Here is an 11,007-nt window from a genome sequence, read left to right on the forward strand (position 1 = left end):
CAAAGCTCATCCCTGTTCATGTACCACCAGCAGAACCAGAAAATTATTTATTTGTTTCCCAGTCAAGGTGTTTGGCGCTTTTGGAAATCTGAAATTTAGAAATTATGTATATAAAGACAATTTTGAGATCAATTTTCCCCACCCACTGGTGGTTTGGGATTTTTTAAGTTGCAGATTTGCCCACATGATCATATTGTGTAATATTGTTGATTCCAGATAAAAGGGGAAAGAATTTGTCTGCTTCAGGAAAAAAAAAAAATATCAAAGCATACATTTTGATCTGCTGTGTTTTGATACTGCTATTTTTTTTTTAAAAAAAGGAAAACCTCCATTATCTTCCCATTTTCCAAAAAGCTAAAAATGTTTTTTAAAGCTATTTTTCAATCTGAGGGGGAGAGCAGGGACAGAAGTATACAAATGCTCCGAGCACAGGGGCAAGGAGAAATCCTTTGGCCTCCACTGTACTTTTGGAATGACATTTCAGAGATACTGATCTTATTCCAGCTCCTACAGAGACAGGAATATATATGCCAAAGTAGTCAAGGCAAATTAGAGGTGCTGAGCTTTTCTGGTGAGGAAAAAAAGGTCCACGTATTTTGTGATTTCTGTGTTTTAAAATGTTATTTAATCACAATTCAATTCTATTTTGAAACGCAGTGCAGAATTATCCCCGATCAGGACTCAGTGCTAATTCCATCTCTAATCAGCAGATGGCACCATGAACTCGTCAAAGAGGATGGAGACCAGAAAGAAGTTATAAATCTATTCCCCCCAAAAAGTGAAAAAGAGTAAAAGGAAAAAAATATACACCAAACTTGATATACATAAATCAGGAATTAAATTCAGAGGGTGTAACTTTCCCCTCACGCCACCCCTCCAAAAATAAAACGGGCTGTGGAACAGGCTGTGTGCCACCCTGGTGCACAAAGAGCAGCTACACCTACAGTGTCCCCAGCCTTGCCCTGCCACTGACCTACATTGTCTCGTGGCTGACTGGGAGACTGGAAAAAAACCAAACCCAAACCCAAATCTGAAACGATCTAGACAAGCACAAATGAATAAATAAAATGCCAACTTTCCTTCTAACCTCCCCTTGCTCTGAGCAGCACTTCTGGAGGAGAAGACCTCTCCTGGCCTGGCAGGGGGACCCAGGAGCAGCAACACGCAGGGGGCTGAAGAGAGGAGAAGCTGCAGGCAGAGCTGCAGATGCAGAGGTTGAGCAGCATGGGCACAGAGTCACAGGGGGCCAGAGCCCACCCAGCGAACCACAGCTGGCAGCAGGAGGTGCACAAGAGTTTGCAAGGCTTTTTTCTTCCACTCAAACAGCAAAACTTCTGCTTGGAATGAATTCAAAGGCTGCTAGAGGCAACCTCTTCATGACCTTCCCCAGCGCCCCACATCCCTGAAGGAGCACAGCATGAGCCCACAGCTCCAGCAGAGGCAAAGGAGCAGTTTGGTGTGTCTGGGTGTCTGCCCTTCCCCTGGCCCAGCCATGCTCATCCCTGCTGGCAGGATAACTCTCCTGGCAGGCCTGGAGCTGGCACCCACCTGGCACCTCTTCACGCCCACAGGGCTTTGCTGTGGGCACGGCGTGCCATGGGAAGGTGGTTCCTTGGCTCAGGCGCCAAGGGACGAGCAAGATGTGCTCACCCCCAGCAGAAGTCTGCTGCCTTAAATATGGGCTTCTCCATGCTCTTACATATGAACAGTGAGTGTGAAAATCCTGCCTGTCCATCTGTTCCTTAAAGGTTTCTTTCTTTTGCTGCGTGTAAGAATTTCTCCCCAAATCTTCTTCGGCGGCACCAATCACATCAGTGACATTTATGGGTTAGGTAAATGGTCGGCTGCTGACATCATCTAAGCACAGTAACAGGCACAGTTAGGTTGTCTGTGGATAGCTTTAATGCTGTGGACTTCAAGCTCCATTTCTCCTGTTCTCAATGAGCAATAATTAAAACGTGCAGTAACAGAAGTATTGCTCCGAGAAGCAATAGCCCTACCATGCAAAACCCAGAAATTCTCCCAACAGAAGAGAGCATTCGATCAACAGTTTCAACCATGGCACAGAAGTGAAAACTCCTATATTTAAAATTTAAGAGAGGAAAAGCAGCTCAACCGTAAAAAAGATGAGCTTACCTTGCATTGCATGCAGTCATCTCGTCTAAGGCCCAAGGAGCAGATGCTGTAAATTTTTGCCACTTCAGACTCTGCACGTCTGGTTGTTGCCAAGTGATTTTTCTTCCTGGCCATTCCTTGCTACTTTCCCAGCCTGCCTAACAGGCACAACTCAGGAATTACCAATACCTCGGCAGTGACACAATTGATTAAGTATGAGCAATACCAGCTTGGGTTTTGCATTCAGTCAGAGCTCTGTAATGGCAGCACAAGGGGCCTCTCTTGTTGAGCAAGAAGGGCTTTATGTCATTTGTCCCTAGAGCAAGGCACAAGTGATCTTGACGGAGAAGGCAGCGAACATACTGTCAGAAGCCATATTCACAGGGAAAAGGCAGAACAATGGAGATTAAATGACAGGGCAGAAGCAAGGAATTAAATCATCCCCGAGGCTCAGATATTCCAGGCTTCCCCATGACACCTGCAAGAGGCACAGGGGAAGACCTGGAGCAAATCCCTATGGAAGTCTTGCTGTCTGTGCCAACAATCTGATGGAAAACCTGCGAAATCGCTTGTGACTCTTCTAAAAATCATGGGCCATACAACCTTGTGTCCAGCTGCACACTCACTTTTCAGCCAGTTTCCAGTCTGAAAACTGGACTGGAAAACAACAGTAGAATTGCTTTGAATCCAACTCTTTTTAACTCTTTCTTTCTCTAAAAAGCATAACTCCTTGTTGTGGTTTAACATAATTTGGTTTTTAGTTGGGGAGGGAGTCCACGAGCTGCAGAAGTGGCTCCCTGTAAGGACCATGGCAGCTTCCTTTGGACCTGAAAAAGCCAATCAGCCAGCTAGTTTGAATATTGACACCCTGTTAAACCGCTCAAAAGAGCTGAAAACACCTCCGTGGATAACACATTCGGACATGAACAAAGCTGGGGAAAAGCTCTCGTGTTTCCCACCTTTGAACAGGTCACTGGGTGCTGGTTGTGCCAGCAGGTGTGCCCCACAGCTGGCAGGGCCAGCCCAGGCTGTGCTGTGCTGCAGCACCGGCCCCTTCCCGGGAAGCCCGCTGGGGCCCTCCGCAGTGGGGCCCAGCCCCTTCTGGGGGACCCACAGGTTCTTTTTTTTAATGGCAGCACCACCAGGGCCATCCCAATACTGGGGGCAACCATGTGGCTGGGGCCTGTGCTGGGAGTGGCCCAGTGGCCAGCACTGGCGGCGGCCCCTTTGTGACTGCTGGCCAAAACCAGCGCGGCTGGGGCAGCGCTCGTGGCCGTGGCTGTCTTGGCATGGCTCACAGTGAACTTTCTTTGCTTAGCCACTTTTTAGCTGCTGACAGGACAAAAGCAGCATAAGCAGCAGCTTTTCTTTCTCTTTCCTGCTCCCCTCATGAAGAGAAGGCACAGGGTGCTGGCAGAGACCACATCACCAACAGAGGCGTGGGGAGTGATTTCCCCGATGGAGAGCCTGCATGAGATCAACCTTTCAGCACTGCAGAACTCCATAAAAATTGTTTTGATTGATCAAGCTTGAAGCAAAAGAACCTACAGACACCAATTCTTTCCTGAATCAGGAAAAAGGAAAGGGTGAAGACACCTAAAGAAAACAGTATGGGACACTGAGGTCAATGAAGGAGGAGTCAAATTCTATATGGGAGGAGACTGAGGAGATACCTTAGTTTTGGCCTGAAATTCTCGTGTAAGGCTACGGTGAAGATACCACTGATATATCAGACTTTGGTTTTTTCCCCTGTAACTTGTGGAATACACTGGGGGGATGTAGCATTCTAACCACAGACATGAACAGAGGCACCAGTGCTGAAGTGAGCAGACGTTGAAGTAACTGTGACCCAATAAGAAGTTTGAACAGAGAGAAACAAGAGATGAGAAACTTTGCCCCGGCAATAGAAGAAAATCTCTGTTTCCCAGAGACCGATGAAGAAAACTTTTACTTTTTTGCTACAACATCTCATCCTTAAAATAGTACCCCATAAGTTGACATGGCCCAGGAAAGCAGCTGTGGGAAAGCTGCAGGGCATGACAGGGACTTTCACACTGCAAACAGATTTTCCTTTCCTGGGCGACTGACTCGATTTGACATTGAAGCCATGAGACAACTGTTTCTTGTGGAGAAGTCTCCATGGCATGGTAAGAGAGACTCCTCTCCCTAAGAGAACTAAAGAAAAACTATTCTAGAGGTGGTAAATCGACTGAAAGTCCCAGGTTTTGTTTACATCGTCAGTGGGAAAGAAAAGAGGAGGTGGGGGGAGAAGTGTTCTCAAGGTTTATTCTGATTTCTTGCTATTTTTTCTTTTAATTCTGTTAATAAAGCTTTCTTTATGCCCTTTAAAGTTTGAACCTGCTTTGCTCTTCTTCTAATCCTTATCTCACAGCAGAAAATAAGTAAATAATTCTAGTGAGTGCTCTTGCATTTGGCCAGCCCTAAACCCACTGCCTGCCCTCCTGTTGTACTAGTGCAGTTCACTTCCAAGGGGTGAAAAGAAAGAAAATAATTGCTTGCTATAAATCAGAGGAGATTGTGTAGATCACTTACACCCTTCTAACTTGGTAATAACTAAATTCTTCCAAAGGACAGGAGGCACCCTGAACCCACACCTGCCCTTTCAACAGTGCCCCCAAACCACCACGGCAGAGCCTCCGGCACACGAGTATCTTTTTCTCCAGATGCTTCTGTGCTTACGTGGGCCCATGAAAGATATTTTGGCTGGGAAGACAGTAATGAGAGATTATGGATTGTCACCTGAGAGACACAACCACAGTTCCAGGCCCAGTGCCAAGGAAAAGCTAAGTTTTCCACAGACAGGGAAAGAGTTGTGGGGAAAAAGGGAAAACTAGAGGTCTGCTCTCTCTGTAGCAGCCTAATAGCTACCATATCCTCCCAGACCAGAGGGAAGATACCTTTGCTTCAGACGTGAAGACAAACCCCTGGTCTAAGTCAGATGGAAAACTCAACCCTTGACATTGGCCTTTCCCAGATTTGTGCTGAGAATGGCACAATGACTGTGCAAGAGTGAGCAGCAGCATGTCAAAGTCTTGGTCAATAAATTCAAAATCCAATTTCAGCAACTTACTGCTTCCTTATATTGAATAGAAACATTTACTTTTGTGGAGCAATGGTTCAGGCTGGCTATAGGTCTGTGAAGCTCTCCTTGCTCCTTTTGATTCAGTAATACATGGGGATGATGGGCACTGCTCATTTTACAGCTGTTTGCCTTTCTGCTGGTGTGCTGCTACCTTGCTGCATCTTCAGATCATCCCTCAGGTTGGTACAAAACTCAGGGATCTCGTGATCTACTGAAACACTATAACGGTAATCTTGAATTTTTACACAGCTTTTCCATCTCTTGCCTGTAAAATGGAAATGACAATAGTAATTACTTAATACCAGAAAACTAACTGTATTTGTAGGCAGTCTGTCTGTGTCCCGTTTTCCAGAAAGCTTCAGGTATGAATCCATTCAGGTACGAATCCATTCTCCTGTTCCTCATTATTTACTTATTTTCAAGACATCAGGGCAGGAAAGGCCACAGACAACTGGCATAGCCCTGTTGCCAATGTCCCATTGCCAACCTTCTGAGCTTGCAGGGAGATTCCTCTGCTGTTTTCCACGGTTACAGGGCTGTGCTAGAAAGAAGACATGTATGTTTGCACAATATCAAGGATTGGGGGTCTTAGTTGAAACATGAGGCTTCTAAACCCCACCAGTACAAAAAAAAAAAAAAATTTTTAATTGGTACCAAAGAGTCTGTAGGCCATGCTCAACATCTTCACTAAAACAGCATCCTGTGCCCGCTTAAAACAGAAAAGAAAGTTACGAAACAGGAGCCACCAGCTGCTTGGGAGTCAGCCTGAAATACTGCAGCTGCAACTGCTGCTCTGCTCAGACAAACAACAGCAAGCTGATGTTACACAATTCAGTTGCAAGGGGAAAGTGACCAGCAGCAATGTTAAATAATTTATTTCATTCATTCACATTTACTTCATTCATTATCAATATGGGACTGTTTCCCTTATGCTTTGCTTGTCACCAAAACGGGTTTCTATGCAGTTTGCTCCCAGCTTCAAGTCGGATAAAATCCTTTTAAAACTAGCAGCTTAAAAGGAGAAAAACTAAACTCTTGGGCACGGCTTTGGAAAATTACCATCATTTGTGTCACTAGTAGGATATCACTGAGGATTTTGTTTAGGCTAGTGACTGAAACACATCTTGGAGCCCTCCAGAGCACGTGTCCCTCTGCACAGCTGCTGCTTTCCGTGAGGCTGGCACCCTCCTGCTGCCACCAGCACACCTCAGCAGAGAGGGACGTGCCTTTAGCACCGCTCCATGCCTTTCTAAACTGCTGATATTGCCAGCTCTCCTGTACCTGCAGCTGCTTGTTGTTTAGACAGCTTCTATAATATTAGAGAGCCGCAGTGACTGCTCTTGAGCCTGGAGCAGTATTTTCACTGTAAGCACTGCTGCTCAGCCCTTAGAAGTGGAGCTAAGTAATTCTGGGAGAATTTTATCTGGGAGAAATGTAAACATGGTGTGCGTGAATTTTCATTAATATTTCACATGATGAAAACAAGGCAGAATTCTCAGATTGTATTGAAATTTAACCACTACCTCTGGTGATAAGCAGCCACACCAAACCCACGACTCTCTTCAGTTCGCTCAGTTTAAAATTATTGTGGATATTTCTTTGTGAACAGCTTTTTGGTTGCTGGACCTTCTCTCAAGAGTTTAGTTACATATTTTGATTTATAACTGAAGTCTGAAAATGTTTGTTTTTTTTTTAAATTCGCTGTCTGCATTCCGTGCTCCAAAACACAGAGTCACCTCCAGGGCCCTTCTCAACCTGCACTCCCCTCACCTCTGCAGCTGCCCTTGCTTTACTGCACCTCCTCTGGCAGGGCTGCACAAGGCACAGGAGGAAAGTCACCTGGCAGCAGAGACATCCACAGGAGGTGGTGGAAACAAGTCCCACCAGCCTCAAAAGGCTTCATATCTACCTGCTAATTTTACAACAATTCTCCAAAGGTACCCAGGGGGTGGAACAGCCAGAGGGTTGAAATATATTCACAAAATCATATGAGCTCTCCCTCAGATTAATACCAGAGTCTAGGGAATTCAACCTGAGAGGCATGGACACCTTCAGACTGCAGCCACAGAGCTGTGGACAACTTGCCAAAATCCTGCATTTCATTGCAAAGGAGCGTCTAACTCCTTGAATGGAGCACTGAGCTAATGTCAGCATTAGCCCAGAAACATGTAGCTGTGTAACAGCAATTTGAACTGATTTCAGAAGCAAGCTGAGAGTATCATACTAACAAAATGCACTTTTATGACCTAGTCCACACCTAGTTTTAGACACCTCAGAGACCCTTAATGGTTTGGGGCTTTTTTCTTTGTGGGGGTTGTTTTCTGCATTTGGTAATATTTCATTTACAGGAAGGTTGAAGACTTTATGCCAATATATGCACTTGCACCATATTTCTTTAAATATGTTCCAGGAAATGCCATACTGATGAACTGCTCTGTAATGTAATCCTTCAGACTGGAGCAATTCATAAGATCCCAAGAACAAAAAAGCTTTTTCAGCAGGTATAGTTAATCAGGAAGTGAGTACATGCCATATTAGTATCCCCTCAGGGTTTCCAGTCCTTAACCAGAGCATGGCCAGTTTGTTGTTTTGCTGGGAAAACTGTCACAGGACAGACAGACTCATTAGAGTTCCATTTCCACATTCTCTGGAGTTCAGAGCAGAAGATTTGCCATGTCTGCTCCGAGATCTTTATTGGTTGTAAACCGGGACAGACTTGAAGGAAAATTCTCAGCCCTATAGTCCAGAAAGTTCACAGTGTAAGAAACAATTCACACCAAGGATAAACTGTGAAATGCATTCCTTAAAGTGTTTTATTATCATTTTTTCTTTGAGCCTGGTAGTGGAGGTAGATATCTCTTTGACATAAAGCCCTTTGTCCCACAACCAGTGTAAAAGCTCCAGGGACAAAACTGCAAATTGGTTTCCAAATCTCTTTTAGGAATGGCTTAACAATCAGAAGAGGAAATGTGATATTCAAATCAAATGGCTAAATTTTTCAGTAATAAAGGTGATGGGGCGAGAGCTGCTCTAACAGCACAAAATGACAAAACGCAAATACTCCAGCACTGAGGGGCTTTGCATGGGCCAGCATCTGCTGAAGTCACACATTCCTACCAGCTGGCTTTGGTAGGGAACAGGGCTGCAGGGGAGCTCCTAGGGGACAGAAGCCCAGGGGCCTGATGTCCCTCCCCCAGCACAGCAGTCGATGGTGAGCAGCTCTCTGGCTGCAGCTGCATCCCCCAGCACATCACCATAAACTCCTTCTGCCCATCAGCCTCCAGCAATCATCCACCAGGGAACGCTTCTTCCATCACATGAACACCCCAAAAAGCAATAGTTTGAGGACACAGCAGCTCTAAATATTGCCCTTTCCTTCTCCCTGCTGGAGCAGACTCCATTTGAGGAGGATAATGATTTCCATCAGGCTGGCACATGGGGCAGTCACCACCCCAGCACTGAGGCACACGGCTCTCTGGAGCCTGGCAGGATGTGGCACAGGCACCTGGGCTGCACATGGCAGCAGAGGATGTCTGCACAGACACTCAGCCCAGCTCATCTCAAACACCACTGCTTCCAGAGACTCCGCTGATGAGAGAGTACAAATATACCTGTAACCAAACTCAGGTTTGTTCTCAATTAGCAGAAAAAGGTTTCTTAGTGTTCATATTAAGCTATTTTTGGACTAGTACAGTTACTTCGTGTTCACTTGCAAAAGCAGAAGACTTTTATAGATTTTTGCCAGAGAAGTAAACCAAATGTTATCAGGTGACAGCATAATACAAAGGCACCAAAGAGAATGGAGCAATGCCTATTTACAGGAGCAAAGGATCCAGCCTCCAGCTTCCTCTGTGCATTCGGATTAAATGGACACACTGCAACCTTTCATCTGGTGTAAAAAGTACTGGAAAATCACTGTTGGTGCAAAACCAGCTGAGCCTTTGTACTGGCTTGTCCTGTGGAGCACATTGTATGCATTTGTTTGGCCCAATTCACTAAACAAGGCACCCAACCAAACACCACGCCACGGGTGTGAAATCCAGCCACGTGCTGCATAAACCACTGCTCAAACCCCCAACTGTCAGTGTCACTGGCACTGGGGGCAAGCTGGTGCTCTGAGATGTGGCCACTTGTGGGAAATGGGTATTACTCTGCTTGTCTAAGGGTCTGTCAACATAGGGGAGATTTACTGAGGCAATTATCCTGCCTGTAACAGGGCACTAACCTGCTACAGTCACACTGATGCAACTCTTAATGCTGAAGTACTTATCTGCAGTTCAGATTAAATTGCTTTGAATGCAATATAATTATTACACTGACAGAATCATAACAGCAAATATCCCTTTGCAGACAAGTTCTAAGGAGCGAAAGGCTTTCCTGCCCTGGAAAAGATTAGGCAGATACAAATAATGAATCATCAGATTTTTTTTTTCATGCTCCTATTATCTGTCTCTGCTAACAGCCTAGGTGTCAGGGAGCTTGAGCTAATGGACTGGGCATGGGTTTAGGACAACGAGTGTCTCGTCTCTGGTTTTCACATGCTGAGTGACAGCAGGTAAGTCACCTGCTCTTTTTGCCTTTGGGTTTGTTAGCAGCACCAATATTTTTCTGGCAAGTCAGAAGAGGCAAAATGCCAATTAAATAGTCACTGTCTAATTTTCCTATTTCAAATGGTTTTTTCTTCTTAACACTGATTAAAATAAACAAGATATCTATTGCTCCAGCATCCCACGTTACCTCATTCCCCACAGAAATATGCCTCCTCTGCTCAATGGATCTGATGCTGACAGTTGCACATGGTTTGCAAATTTAGAAGCTATCTGAGCTCAAAATTCAGGTCCTTTGTGGGAGTCTAAGCAGTGTAATTCTCTGGAGACAGATAAGGAAGAGCAAAACCACATTTGATACCATACTGTTGCCTTCAAGCCACAGAGGAAGAAGCTCTCTGTTTCAACACAGCATTTTACCTGCAGCGCTGCAGAGATGCATGTGGTAACCTGCAGTGATGCATGTGCCATCACAGATCACCAGAAATAGGTCTTTCTACACTAGGTCACCCTGCTAGATGACTGGGACATGCAGTAGATCACAATCTGATTGAAATGACCTTAAAGTCTATTTGCTGATTGGTCAGTATTGGTCTAGTCTCAAAAACCACACCTCACCACAACCCAAGTGCTGTGCCACTGTTCCAGACCCTGATGGGCTGCAGAGACAGCAGCACTGGCTCACAGAAGCCCGTGTGCCTCTGGAGACCCTGACACAGCATCTCTCATTCCTTTGTCAGCCATGGCTCCCTATTCCCATATGGTCTTCATAGGCACCAAGCTATGCCCTAACCAGGAGCCTTTCAAAATCAGGGGACAGATAATGTCAGGTATTTGAGGGCTGGATGCCTGGGCCATCAAAATTATTTCAGCCTTTCTTTGGGGTAGCTAAGTCTGAGTGTTCTTTTCTGAGACTGCTTTTCTTTGGTTGCTTAACTAACAGGTGGGAGTTAGGGGCAATCTTCCTTCTGATTTCCAGGTGCCTGGTGGCACACAGGGCTGTGGGCACAGCTGCTGCAGGTTCCAGCAGGTGCAGTCACCATGAGAAGCAGCAAAGCTCCACGAGAAAACCATGCTGTGCTGCAAAATGAGCACTCAAGAGCTCGGCTGCTCTGTGCCCTTCCCTTTGGGTCTGTACCCTGCACAAAGCCCTGTACTGAACACACACTGCACTGCCCACGTTTCACAGGGATCCTGCCACGGGAGGAGTGTTTCAGAGGCAAGGAGTCATGAGAAACTTCT

This window comes from Sylvia atricapilla, chromosome 9 (genome assembly GCF_009819655.1).
Source record: "Sylvia atricapilla isolate bSylAtr1 chromosome 9, bSylAtr1.pri, whole genome shotgun sequence".
Lineage (NCBI taxonomy): Eukaryota > Metazoa > Chordata > Aves > Passeriformes > Sylviidae > Sylvia > Sylvia atricapilla.